General features: G+C 42.7%; 1 protein-coding gene across 2 annotated transcripts in view; it reads left to right on the top strand.

Moving 5' to 3' along the window:
- Positions 1–13,087, top strand: part of JMJD1C (jumonji domain containing 1C) — a gene marked incomplete at its 5' end in the record, with an annotated part of 172,384 nt that overhangs the window by 45,277 nt on the left and 114,020 nt on the right. The window lies entirely within an intron of this gene.

Raw genomic sequence — 13,087 nt, 5'->3', positions numbered from 1 at the left:
GTTCTTCTCTATAAAGTCTAGCCTTGCAATTTGTTATCAAACAGAAAAATAAAGGAATGTCAGAGACATCTGAGAAGTTTTAATCCTTTAAAGTTTCAGGCTGTGAGTACAGATTCTATTTTTCTTACCTGATGCTTCAGTGAATCCACAGGAAAGAAGCAGACTTCTGTAAGTTTGGTTTATGAATCCTTTGTTACAAGTGTCTTCAAGCTTTTAGCTACATCAGGAAGATGATATGAGAACATCTTTGAATGAGTTACTACTCTCCAATATGAAGGACTAGACAAAGATAAACAGTGATAAGGAAATAGAGATGTTGCTTTGAAGGATGATTTGCAGAGATCAAAGCCCAAAGGGTAGAATGGTAACAAGAAGTTGTCTCTAACTGAAACAAGAACAGAGCAATTTAGCTTTCGAGGTAGCACTGAGTACAACCACAACACTGAAGGAGAAGACTTTAAGGAGAAGGCTTTAAGAGTTCAGATTTTGAAAAATAAAAATTGAACAAAACAGCAGAAGAAAAATACCTCTGCATTTTAGCCAGGAAGAACTTAGAACTGTCTTTACACTGCTCGGAGGTGATTTAGGGCTGGAAGATATGATGTGCTGGCTGGTTATAGATAGCCCATAAAGTAGAGGAAAGAGGACAGCAGGTTACTGTTAAGACAGTAAAATGTTCTTCTGTGATAAGAGATAAAGCTTTAAAGTAATTGATATGGTACATAGCTACCCTACTCGAACATTGTAGTCCTCTTATGAAGGAAAAAAAATCTGGAAAATATCCTCCAACATTTTAGTGGATAATTGGTGATAGATATTTCACTAAATTTCTTTTTACCTTCCGGGATTCTTGTCTTAAAGCTTTTTATTTTTTGAATTTTTAAATTTTTTTTCATCTACTCATTGAGGTTTGTTTGGCTTGTGGCTTAAGATTGATAGCCTTGCTTATAAGGGCAAATATTGTGTTGTCAGTGGAACTCAGAAAATTGCCATTTTCTAGTTAATAATTTACAAAAATACAATACACTGTTTCTTTTTGGTAGATGAGCCTTTCTCTTGGTTTTCCCGTTAGTGTTTAGTAGTTCTCCATAGTTCTCTTAATTTTGTAAGCTGACTGAAGAACAAGGCTTGTTGTATTCCTGCTGTTAGTGTGAACAGTCCTTGATAAAATGCCTCTGACCAGCTTCCTCCAGTCTTGTCTGTCACTGTGGTCAGGCTTTGAAGTCTTTTTGGTATCACTGACTTTATCTGATGAAAAGGAAATGGTTTGTGAGCCCACTCTTGGCTTGCTTGGCCTGCTCCCTGGAGAACGATTGTCTTGGTAGAAATGGCCTGTGCTTTAGGCACTTTAATTGATTCCCTGCAGCAGTGGGTCAGGCTTGGGCTATTCGGATGGCATGGAACATCATCGCAGCTTTCTGCCTAGGTCGTGGTCATCTCCTTAAGTTCCAGCTCTGTCCGTTCAGACTGTCACAGGAGGACTGAAGTTGTCCAGTTTCCCAGTGAGTGGCTTTACCTTCTTATCTGAGGCTACAACCACAGGAAGTTTCCTGTCTGGGGAGGTAGATTTCTGTTTGTAGGATTTTGGAGATGAGGAACAATAGCAAATCATGGTTTCTATCTAGGGAGTAACCTATTCCTTTCACCGCATGTTTTAATTCGGCCTACTGTCATGCTTTGTGTCCACTGACAACCCTCTAGACCAACTTAAATCTTTACTAAGCCTGTAAAATTGACTGAAAGCCTTTAACATTTCACAATTAATAATCAGTATTTAAAAATCTCCATTCAGTTGGGTTTTTTAGTCGGATCTTCAGATACAGGATATGTGCAGTTGAAAAACACTGTGATCTTTTTTGAATGTAGATGTAATGGTTCCTTATGAAATAACAGGTGAGGGTATTTTTAGTGTGACATTAGAAATGTATGTTTATACACATACAAATTGCTTTTAGCTAGCCATCTAATTAGCCAAATAGATAATTTTCTTAACTTTTTAGCTCACTTTCTCTAAGTTCACAAGTGTCTGATTTGAACACAAAATTCTTTCTAATTTTGAATTTAATACATAGGCTTTCTTATAGTATGGGTGCTTCCTAACAATTGCTTTTAGAAATTAGCATTTAGAAACTTAGATCTAGTAAGTGTGATGATGAATTTGCAAAAGCTTCTTGGTCCTTCAGGCTTGAAAATGTTTTTACCTAATGTCTATATTTTAACTAGTTGTTGCCATGATTTAATAATTTATGCTTTCTTAAGACACTTCTGTTTCTCATTTTGGATGAATAATTCAGTGTATTTTTGGCATCTAAACCATTTTTAAAAGGGGGCTACTTCACATTGGTTTCTTTGTAAAGCCCGGTACAGTCCTGGTTTAATTTCTGGTGTGCGTGTCACTGCACTTCACTATGACGATCTCAATTTGGGGGAAAAAATCATTCTAAATAGTTATAATAAATATTTTTCAATACATGTGTCTCAGCCTTTAAAATAAATTTGGCAACCCTGCAGAATATCTTTTTATCAGGCACAAGCCTTCTTGGAGCAACTCATGTAAAACACTCACTTGCATAAAAGACGTATGGGGGTTGATTGGGTTTTTTTTTCTCCCTTGCCATTCAGTGCAGTTCTTATTTTCTCCTTTTAGCTTTCTTTTTAGAATATGCATTTTAAAAAGAGGGCTAAAAGACTTGTGTGTTAGAAATGTTTTTCTTTATTTTTCAAGATGGTTTTGGGGCATCTGAGTAGGATGCATTGGGCTTTTTTTATTCTGTTGTCTTCCCCGCAACCTTACTTTGTACTGTGCGTGCTGTGCTGGTTGCTTAGCAATCCAGGCTACAGACTGCAGCAGGCTGTTGCAATAGTACTGGTATTTTTCTTCTGTTTTACAACCTTTTTCTTTTTTTTCTGCAAAAGCTATTTTATTGTCAGTGTTCAAGCCGGGAGTGCAGAATTAGGGTTTCAAATGTAATCGTGAACTGTACGTGGTCACAATTTCTGTGTTTGTTCTCTCATAATGTATCCTCAGACGACTGTTTGCTTGAAATAAAAGCTGTTTTTATTTGAGTGCCTCACTGTGCTTGTGGGATTTTTATGCTTCGAAGCTTGATAGAAGGAAGCTACCTTGAAAATTCCTGTTTACCGAAGCATGTATTTGCTACATCTGGGCCTGCTCCCTCCTGCGCATGGCATATAGACTTGACATGTCTTCCAGCAAGTGTGTATCTCCGGCTTATTCAGAAGCCTGGAGAGAGAGCAGGGTTGGCTTCCTTGTTCCTCAGTGGATGAAATGTCTTGAGCGATGTTGGCAGTTAGAGTATGGCCTCAGCTTGAGTGTGTCTGTCACTGTGTGTCTCGTGCAAGCGTGCAGGCTCCTCTCTCCAGCTTTGTCAATGTTGAGCACGTGATCCTGAGGCTGCGGGTTTTATTCTTCCCTCAGCAGTAAGTAGTGGCTTTGGAGGGCCTGTCTCTTTGTATCTCAGAGGGGCTGTGGCCACATGCTGTCATGTGGGGTCTCACAGTGGTTTACTCTCTCCAGCATTCCTGCTGGAGACACCCAGAACCATCGTGGGCCCCCCCCACAAAAGGACACTTCTAGGCAGTTCTGAAACAACAGAGGCTTGTTACCCTGCAGATAATGAACTGGCCTCTGTACGCTTCAGCTTCCCGGGTTATAAGCAAGGACTGCTGCTGGGATAATATGCCTCTTCCTATTCTCTTTGAATAAACAGAGTATGTCAGAATAATGAGTGTTACATTACATGGTAGTAGGGTGTGTCAAAGGGGATTTAATCCCTTAATTTAATTTGAGGAGTTGTCCTCTTGCTTTCCACAGCTCATCTGAAAGTAGCAGGGCTTTCTCTTTCCGTTTAAATCACAGAAATCACAGAACTGTAGGGGTTGGAATGGATGCCGAGAGATCATTGGGTCCAACCCCCCTGCCAAAGCAGCTCCCTAGCTCATATTGCACAGATAGGCATCCAGACGGGTCTTGAATATCTCCAGAGAAGGAGACTCCACCACCCCCCTGGGCAGCCTATTCCAGGGCTCTGTCGCCCTCACTGTGAAAAAGTTCTTCCGCATGTTGGTGTAGAACTTCCTGTGCTCCAACTTGCAGCCATTGCCCCTTGTCCTGTCTCCACAGACCACTGAGAAGGGGCTGGCCAATTCCCCCTGTATCCCATACTTAAGATGTTGATAAACATTAATAAGGTCCCCCCTTAGTCTTCTCAAGACTGAAGAGTCCCAGCTTACTCAGCCTCTCCTCATAGGGGAGATGTTCCAGGCCCTTAATTATCTTCGTACCCCTTCTTTGGACTCTCTCCAGAAGATTCCTGTCTTTTTTATACCAGGGAGCCCAGAACTGGACACAGTACTCCAGGTGGGGCCTGACCAGGGCAGAGTAGAGGGGGAGGATCACCTCCTTTGACCAGCTGGCCATACTCATACACCCCAGGATCCTGTTGGCTCTCTTAGCCACCAGGGCCCACTGCTGGCTCATGGCCAACCTGTCATCCACCAGGACCCCCAGGTCCTTCTCCACAGAGCTGTTCTCCAGTAGGTCATCCCCCAGCCTGTACTGAAACGAACGGTTGTTCCTTCCCAGGTGCAAGACTTTACACTTGCTTTTATTGAATCTCATCTGGTTTCTCCCTGCCCAGCTCTATTACCAGTACTATTGCAACAGCCTGCCCAGGTCTCACTGAATGGCAGTGCAGTGTTCCTGCTTATCAGCCACTCCTCCCAGCTTTATATCATTGGTGTACTTGCTGAGGGTGGATGCTATTCCCTCATCAAGGTCGTCAGTGAAGCTATTAAACAGAACTGGACCCAACACCGAGCCCTGGGGAACACCGCTAGTCACAGGTCTCCACCGGACTCTGCTCCACTGATCACCACCCTTCTGGGCTCGGTCCAACAGCCAATTCTCAACCCACCTCACTGTCCACTCATTGATCCCATACTCTCTCAGCTTTGCTATCAGGATGTCATGGGAGACAGTATCGAAAGCCTTGCTGAAGTCAAGGTAGATGACATCCACTGCTCTCCCTCCATCTACCCAGCTGGTGATGAGATCATAGAAGGCTATGAGATTGGTCGAGCATGATCTCCCCTTGGTGAATCCATGCTGACTACTCCTCATGACCTTCTTCTCTTCCAATTGCTTGGAGATGGCATCCAGAACAAGCTGTTCTATCACCTTTCCAGGGGCGGAAGTGAGGCTGACTGGGATCCTCCTTCTTGCCCTTTTTAAAGACTGGAGTGACATTGGCTATCCTCCAGTCTCCAGGCACTTCTCCTGTTTTCCAAGACCTGTCAAAGATGATAGAGAGCGGCTCAGCAATCATTTCTGCCAGCTTCCTCAGCACACAATCCATCTGGGCCCATGGATTTATGTACATTAATCCCTTTGAGATGCTCCTGGACCACCCCCACCTCAACCAGAGGGAAGCTCTTCATTTCCCAAACATTACTTTTTTCATCCAGTGTCTGTGGGTCCTGAGGGGCCTTTGAAGTGAAGACCAAAGCAAAGATGGCATTCAGTATCTCCGCCTTCTCAGCATCCCCTGTTACCAGGACACCCGCCTTGTTCAGCAAGGGACCCACATTATCCCTGGTCATCCTCTTACTATTCGCATATCTAAAACCTCCCTTTTTATTATCCTTTATGTCCCTTGCCAGTTCCATTTCCCAGTGGGCTTTAGCCTTCCTAGTTGCATCCCTACAGGCCCTGACAACATTCCTATATTCTTCCCAGGTGCTCAGACCCTTTTTCCACAGCTCATAGACCTTCTGCTTCCCTTTGAGTTTACTCATGAGCTCCCTGCTCAGGTTTTCTGCCTCTCTTTCCCAATTTTTTGCTCAAAGGGATACACCGGTCCTGGGCTTGGAAGAAGCGCTGTTTAAATGCTGCCCAGCTCTCACAGGCTCCCTTACCTTCTAACAGTGTAGCCCACGGGATAGCTCTATTATATTTCGGAGGAGATCCAAGTTAGCTCTTCCAAAATTTAGGGTAACTATCCTACTTTTTGGCTTGCTTCTTCCACTCAGGATCTGGAACTCAACCATTTCATGGTCTCTTTGTCCTAAGCTGCCCCTGACCTTCACTTCCTAACAACCTTGTTAGTAAAAACAAGGTCCAGTACCCACCCTCCCCTAGTAGGTTCCTGCACCATCTGTAGCAAGAAATTGTCTTTCACATACCGCAGAAATTGTCTGGACTGCATATGACTGGTAATTGAAGTCCCCCATAAGGACCAGCGCCTGGGATCTTAAGGCTACTTCTAACTGCTTATAGAATGCACTATCAACCCGTTCCTCTTGATCAGGGGGCCTATAGTACACACCAACAACAATGTCACACATACTAGCCTGCCCCTTGATTCTTACCCACAAGCACTCGATGGATGGTTCATCCTTTCCCAGGTGGAGCTCAATACATTCTAGCTGCTCTCTCACATAAAGAGCAACTCCTGCACCTCGCATCTCTAGCCTATCTTATCTAAAAAGCACGTAGCCATCCATGACAGTGTGCCAGTCATCCAGGCTGTCCCACCCCGTCTCTGTGATTGCAGTGAGATCGTGGCCCTGCGACCGCACAAAGATCTCTAATTCTTCTTGTTTGTTCCCCATGCTACGTGCATTCGTATAAAGGCATTTTAGTGGGGCAGCAGATGCAGGTATCCTCAACAGACCACACCAAGATTTCCGATAGGGGACGGGGAAAAGTGGCTCCACTGAGGAGTCCTCAGGGCAATCCACAGAATTTTCAATACTCTCATGTGGAGCAACATCCCCAAATCTGCCATTGTGCTGTTGGCATTTACCTTTTTTCGTCATCAGCTCATGTTGTGACTCCCAGAGCACTTGCCTGATCCCAGCAACCTTTGCAATATCCTCTTCCCCCTTTCTAACTAGTTTAAAGCCCGATCAATGAGCCCTGCTGTCTCCTGGGCAAGGATCCGCTTTCCTCTATGGGACAGGTGAGCCCCATCAGCAGTACTCATGCCAGAGGCATAGTACATCATCCCCTGGTCAAAAACCCCAAAGTTCTTGTGCAGGCACCAGCCGTTCAGCCACATGTTCAACTCATGGGTTCTCCTAACCTGCTCCGAACCCCTCTTCCCACAAGTGGGGATAGATGAAAATATTTTTTGGGCTCCCCACCCCCCAACAAAGTGCCCTAGGTCCTGGAATTCCCTTTTGATAGTTCGAAGGGTACAGTTTGTGATTGCATCCCTGCCTGCTTAACTTTCAATTATGGGTAGTAGTCAGAGGATCTTACCAGCCCTGGGAGCCTTCTGGTAATATCCCTGACCTGGGCTCCAGGGAGGCAGCACATTTCCTTACTGGTAGGGTCTGGCCTGCATATGGGGCCCTCTGTTCCCTTGAGAAGAGCATCTGTCTTTCCTAGTGGAGGCAGTCTTGAGGCGTGGAGTTGACTTCCTCACTCTTGGTCTCCTATTAGGATGATTGTCCCCCACCTCCCCATTTGCCTCCTCTTCAACTCCCAAATTAAATCTTTTGCCGTTAAATTTTTGTTACCACTTGCAAGCTCCACAAATAATCAGAACAGATGTGCAGATCTGAACACTTGTCCAAACAATTTTGTTTCCTTTTTTTTTTCTTTAAGTGCTGAAATAGCATAAAATAACCAACGCCAGTAATTTGTCCTGACTTCTAAGGAGCTTCTTTCTTGTAAAACATATACCTGATTCTTTCCCCAGTGTTGAGAGTTAGATGCAGAGCTCTTGCACTTTTGAAATAAGCTATTACGTTCCTTAAATGGGTGAAGGATTGTAAAAGTCCCATTAATAAACATATGCCAGGTATGTCAAGAGCGCTTTCAGGTATTCTAAAGACTTACAGTGGCATTGTGGGTGTCTACTTGCCCCTGCTAAAAATACACAATACAGTTAGTATTTCTTTGTTGAATGTGAATACTTTCTTGTCTGCAAATGTGAGTGAAATTTTTGTACTTAAGAATTAGTATGTCTGATTTGCAGTAAAAATGTGGGCTATTTTTAAGAATGTGTGGAGGCAACAAACCACATCTTTTTATCCTAAAGAATTTGGTAGTTTAAAACCAACGTATTACCATTATTCCAGCTGCTTTGGGTGGTTTTAGGTGTAAGGAGTGATGGAAATGCATTTTCAAGTAACCTTTTTTTGTTTCTTCTGTAAAGTTTTGCTTGAAGAGTTTGTAAAATGCAAATGTATAGCATTTAAATATATAAAGGAAAGGGTTCATTCTTTTATGAGTTCTTTTTAATGTGGAGTGACTATGAAATGCTAACGTGAAGGATTGTGGAAATGTTGCTAGCCTAGAACAACATGGCATTAAACAAAAACCCTTACTGCTGCCTTTGGTTGCTATTTCACCACTTATCCGTGCGGAAATGGTTAGCACTTGTATAACACAGTAATAATTTTACTGTGTTAAGCTGTTTTGCTTTATAGTAAATTGTGCTTTGATTGCATTTGATTAGTTAAAGATATATTTAGAAAGACTTGACTGCTGGGTAATGCCATTTCCATCAAAGAAATAATCTCTAAAAATCTGAGAAGGCAAGAGTATTGGGAACAGGATGGGAAGATTAAGTTTTATAAAAACACTTGTATTGGCTCCATTCCCTGTGTACTTATAACTAGCTTTAGTTTATACCAGCTAGATATTTGGTAATCACATCCATCTCAGTAAGTAGATGGAGAAGTTTTTTGGAACCTTGTGGACTTCATTTTAATTTTCAACTGCATACAGCGCTAAAAAAGCCCATCACAGCTAAGCAAGCTGTCAGAGTTGTGTGGGGTTCAGACCTCTGGAAACCTCCCTGACGGTGTCAAACCCACATCATGGCTGGGTTTGGGATACCCAGACTTGCCACCCCTCGCTGCAGCAGGGGGAGGCACTGGCTGCTCGCTTGGATCCTTGGATTTTCTTTCTTGAAGGGAGATTTTTCTCCCCAAACCAGGAAACTCCCAGTACCCTCTTTACTGGGCTGAAAATAAACAGTTGTTAAACATCCTGTAAAACGTTTGTCCCCCAGAATGAAAGTTTTCAGGTTGCAGTTAACACTGGAGAATACTTGGAGGGAAGAGTGAGCTTGGACTTGCATTTTGATGTGCTAATTCAGGAATTTCATCCTGACATCTTGTAACTGGTTCTCTTACTAACTATCTGTAAGTTGGAGGCATCAAACATGAAATTTTTTTCTGCCCTTTGATGGTACCGTGGGTTTTAAAAACAAAACACACCTACCCCCTTCCAACTTGTGCCAGATTTATTCTCACTGAAATATGCTGGGTTTATATTTGCGTATTTTTCAATCAAATTTCTGCTAAATTACACACAAGGGTTACGCTTTTGTATTTACCTATCCGTGCATCACAAGATGGGAAAATGGACTCCAACAACTAGTTTTTGATACCTGGTCACGTGCCGAGAGTTTGAGGTCTGTCTTTTAACTTGTGTAACTGAGATTTTTGAATACCACTGATAATTTTTAGCACCCAAGTTTTGAAAGTTCTCAACTGCCATAAATTGAGTATAAAGTATATGTGCATTATAATTGCACATGGTGTAAGAGTCTATCTCTTAATTAAAAAAAAAAAAAAGTCACTAATGAAACCTGGTGGGATGTGCTCTGGGACTTACCTCGAGGTCAGTAGCCAAACTTGTGTTGATGAAAGGCTCTTTGATGTGGTACAAAAGTACAGGTGTTTTCTTTGCCTTATTAAAAACCATTTAAGAAAGATTGCTTGATATTTTTTCTTTTTCCTTGAAATAAACATTTTGCTAACAGTCTTTGGGTGGAGACTGTAGAAGAGAGAAAGTAGAACTTGCTTTCTGTTAAATACAAATCAGGTCCATGGATCAATTTGTAGCACACTGGGTTGGAAGCTTGGTGAATAAATTCTGTACAGCACTCTATTTCCCTGTTACTAGAGATTACTTCACTTTAAAATGATGCAAGTTTTTAGTGATTCTTGCAGCTGTGTTGCCTGGAGCTCTTACTGGGGCAAACGTGACCTGAAGTCGGCCTTCAGGTTGTTCATGGAGTGGTTGTCTTCAACACTCGCCCAGCCCTGGGCAACACATACACTGCTATAATGTGGGGGAGTTACAAGCATCAGCCACCCACTCAGGTGGTCTCAAGGAAGAGCATGGTGTGTGGATTGTGCTTTTTAGCACTCATTAGAAGCCAGATTTGCTGGAAGCTAACATTGCCTTCGTGACAGTTTAAAGCGTTTCAGGCATATTTATTTGGAGCAGAAGTGACTCCAAAACTGGATCACAGTGCTGCATGTACAGAAATTCACCGTGCTTGTTGTGTTTTGGCTTGGAAACAGCAATATTTGTTGCAATTGTTTGGCTGACTCCATTGGAAATTAGTTTGTTGTCTTGCTTTACTTGGAAAAGCATGCTAAAAGCTTATGCTGCTTCCTGTTGGAAAATAGTAGTGAGTTACAAAATTAGCACATTCATGCCAATTATAATATCATCCCAGTGGGAATTTCTCCTTTTTATGCAAGTGAATGCATCCATGGTGAGAATACTGCAGCCGTTCTGGGAACACGAACTTCAGTATAGCTGACAAGGCAAGGAGGCAAAATCTGGCTGGAAAACAATCTCCAAATGAACACGCGTTCTTGGGGAGGCAAATGTTATAGAGTTTCTCGCCATACAGAATTTTGCCAGTGAAGCAAGAAAGATTAAATATTTTCAGCCTTTGCACTCCTTGGGGGGATGGGGGGTGTCTGACTTTGGCTCTATGTTTTATTTTGTTGGCGTAGATTGCTGGATTGCTTCCTTTTCTCCTCCTCTCCCCTTTTTATTTTTTCAGAAATTGTGTGGCTTGGGATACTGCTTTTCTCCCTGCGGTAGGTCAGTGTGCAGGAAAGAGGAAGCCTGTGTTCTTTGGAGGCTTTACTATCGCCTTGGAAAAATTCATAATGGATTTTCCTGGTTTAAGTATATCCTAACAAAAAAGAGAATGGGTGAAGGGTTGAGCTCTGCGTTTTGTCCGTGTTATCTTTGCTTTTCAAAAAATGAACTTTGAAAAGCCAGCAGATAGTTTATAGGCTTGGCATGGAAACCCGACTGGTGGGAGCTGGCAGAAGTAATTCCCAAGTAAGGTTGTGTGTGTATCATACTAGAGGAGGAATATGGTGCCCTGGGCAATGGCAGACTGGCTCTGCGCCATGCTCCATTCTCCACTTTTCTTGGAACTGCTCCTTTGAAGATCTAATTATACGGTGCCAGGAGACTCTGCAGATAGCTCGTCAGTAACTCCTACTGTCGTTGCACCAGATCTCGGTTTATTTGGGGTGCAAAACTTGCACACAAACACTAGATCATATCACAGTTATCCACAAGTTTTGGCCAGTGTCCAGAAGTTACAGTATGTTTTAGTGTGGTGGCTTCTAAACTGCTAACTCCAGTTTTGACTTATCTGTGTTTTCCAAAAACATTTATAACACTTGATTCCCCTTGCCTCCTATTTTTTGTAAATCGCTGCTGTGCGAGGTCTGGTGCTTAAACTCCTAAACCCCGTTGCAGGCTACCACAGTAAAAAGACTTTCCAGATATTAAAATTATTTGACCGGCCCAGACAACCAAGGGAATTTGCAGGAGAAGGGGGCTGGAAGGGAAGTCATTTCAGCAGATGATTTTCAACTGTACTGTCACTGAAGGTTGTCTTGAATCATTTGCAGAAATAAATGTCTCTTTGGAACGGTTCAAAGTAGCTGTAAACACAAAATACTGCTGCCACGATGATTTGTGACACGAGGTGCTTTCCCACCAGTGCTTTAAAGCATTTCTGGTTTTCCCGTCAGCTCTGTATTGATTGGGAAACTATTACTCTGCAACTTTATAGTGTGTTTTATAATAGATACAAATTAAGCTCTTTTTAGCAGAAGGTGTCAGTTCACAGTTCTTAGTTCTGAGGTTTTGCTGCTGTTTTCTACTTGCTTTGTTAGAATACCAGGCAGTAGCTCTCGTGATGAGTGATGCTGATCAGCCAAGGGAAATGAGATGTCGGAGGAGCGGCAGCAAGAAACTCCAGGTGTCTGGGTTGTGAATCCGGAGGCTTCTAGCTCTGTCCTTGGGGAGTGAAGAAGGGACAGTATTTCATGTGGGACAGCTGCCCTGCGCACGCTCCACCTTGCCCTAGTGAATTCAGAGCAGGCAAGAAGGAAAGCGAGTAGTAAGATGAGATGTGAGATAAGAGGTGGAAAGACCAGTTGGCTGTAAATATGATATTGGTGACAAAAGTGTGCACGATGACAGGGACGGTCAGGTGTCAGTGCTTGGTAGAGGAATGGTTGGGAAGGAGTTGGGTGTGCAGTGAGTGATAGCCGTGGTTAGTCAGAGCGCTGATCAGTTGTGGAGGCTGTGGGGAGGGGGGAATGGTGAAATAAATGGATAGACTTGATGAGGAGAAAACTGATATCTACCTTTTTGCTTGGACAAATTTTAGGTGGAGATGTGATAATGGGCTGTCATAGGAAAAAGTTGAACTGCAGTGAAGTACCTTCTTAATCTGATGGATGCGTTACAGAGGGGAGGGAGAAGGGAAGGAGTGTCTAGGAACAGAATGGAAGTAATATGGGTTAAAAAAAGGTGAATGAGGGGCAAAACTGGGATGATGAATTTTGATACAAGAGTGACAAGAGGCTTGGTGCAAATTTAAATTGTGTACACAGAAGGGAGAGGGCCAAGATGGGAGAGAGCACTGTTCAGTATATGTTTTGGAAGTGTGAGACAGGAAGTCTAGATAAGGAACTATGTGGAGGGCCTAAAATTAACTGAAGTTAAAAAGACAGGAATATTCCTCTGACAGTGATTAAGTTCTCAGAAGCAGACAGATGAAGAAACTCCAGTTTCAGTAGTTGTCTTTGGATATTGTTGAGAGCGGAAATTCAGGAGGGTAGCAAAGCATCTTCTCTTCTCTAATTTGTGTGACCGTTTTTTATAACGCCAGCTCATTTTTGCTATGAATTTTGTCATCATTTGGAAGAGAAAACGATCTATTATGTTGGGGTTTTTTTAAAGAAATAATATTTAAAATCAATTCTGTCAGTT

Source organism: Gallinula chloropus, assembly GCF_964237585.1.
Source record: "Gallinula chloropus genome assembly, chromosome: 5".
Taxonomy (NCBI): domain Eukaryota; kingdom Metazoa; phylum Chordata; class Aves; order Gruiformes; family Rallidae; genus Gallinula; species Gallinula chloropus.
The sequence above is the reverse complement of the archived record's forward strand: the minus strand, read 5'-3'. Positions and strand labels throughout refer to the sequence as shown.